At 37.3% G+C, this 1521-nt stretch overlaps 1 pseudogene; it reads right to left on the bottom strand.

The window, feature by feature from the left end:
- Window positions 1–350: 350 nt before the first annotated feature.
- On the bottom strand, window positions 351–1295 carry LOC131935334 (large ribosomal subunit protein eL21-like; annotated as a pseudogene).
- Window positions 1296–1521: the final 226 nt, after the last annotated feature.

The following is a 1521-nucleotide window of genomic DNA, read 5'->3' as shown; positions in this document are numbered from 1 at the left end:
CATTGTCTGTACTGTATTATTCATTGCAAATACCATACAATGGTAATTAGACGCCAGTCTCTGAAATAGTTATAACATGTGTAGGGCAAAAAGAAAGGTGTTAAAAATTAAACATTAAAATAATTAAATTTAGAAAGTGATTATTGGCACGAATGAAACAGTATTTTTTTTTAAAAGTCACAATATATAAAAAGAAAAAAAAAACAACTTTAAAAGGTTATTGAAAATGCAAATGTGTAATTAAATAATGATTCAATGGATTTATTTTTTTCCATCGGCGTGGTGGGCTTAGGGGTGTTTGGGTATTTACGTAGAGCTAGAATAAATTTGGGTTTACATAAAATCAAAACTTTTTTTAACAGACTTCCTTTATTAATAGTTTAAGCAATTATCTCATAAGGAATAAGTGTCAAGAATTCAGGCTTGACTCTCTTAGAGCTGACAAAATGGGCTTTCCTTGGCTGGGCGGGAACTCTCTTAGTGTTAGCTGTAACACCTGTCTCCTTAGCTTGTCTCTCCAGCTCTTCATTCTTCTTGACGCGTTTCGAGAAATCAAGTCGGCAGTTACTGTGCTTAACATGCTCAATTCTGACATTGATTTGTTTGGGGATAATACGGTTGTCCAACTGTTTATTGACAACCACACCAAGAGCATGAGGGGTTACATTGATTTGTTTGGGGATAATACGGTTGTCCAACTGTTTATTGACAACCACACCAACAGCATGAGGGGTTACATTGATTTGTTTGGGGATAATACGGTTGCCCAACTGTTTATTGACAACCACACCAACCACAGAACAACATGAGGGGTTACATTGATTTGTTTGGGGATAATACGTTTGTCCAACTGTTTATTGACTTGGGGATAATACGGTTGTCCAACTGTTTATTGACAACCACACCACGAGAATGAGGAGTTACATTGATTTGTTTGGGGATAATACGGTTGCCCAACTGTTAATGGACAACCACACAAACAGCATGAGGGGTTAAATTGATTTGTTTGGGGATAATACGGTTGTCCAACTGTTTATTGACAACCACACCAAGAGCATGAGGGGTTCCATTGAAAACACGACCAGTCTTTCCGTGATAGAACTTGTGTGGCATACCTTTTTGAATGGCACCATCACCCTTAATGTCAACGATGTCCCCGCGTTTTTAAACTGACATATAATGTGACAGATTGGTCACACCTTTGTTTTCTGAATCTACGTGAGAACGTGTACCGCGTGCCGCGGCGATAACCTTTTGGATTTGTCATTTTCAATCACAATAAGCTAGCCCTGTCACCCACAGGACTTTTGGAAGAGGACAGAAAGCCAAAACAATAGTCTTTTTTTTTTTTTTTGAATGTTAAAGTTTTATTGTGATGCACTCATATCATTTAAGCCCATTAATAATATTTTACAAGATGTGGTGCGTGACAATTTGAAAATTGCATCATCTTCTAATCTGCTGGTGATGCCACATCAAACTCCAAGCACACTCAATCATCTGATGGTTTCATGAAAGTTT

This window comes from Physella acuta, unplaced genomic scaffold (genome assembly GCF_028476545.2).
Source record: "Physella acuta isolate Inbredline_101_S28 unplaced genomic scaffold, ASM2847654v3 ptg000142l, whole genome shotgun sequence".
Lineage (NCBI taxonomy): Eukaryota > Metazoa > Mollusca > Gastropoda > Physidae > Physella > Physella acuta.
This window is presented reverse-complemented; position numbering and strand designations above follow the sequence as displayed.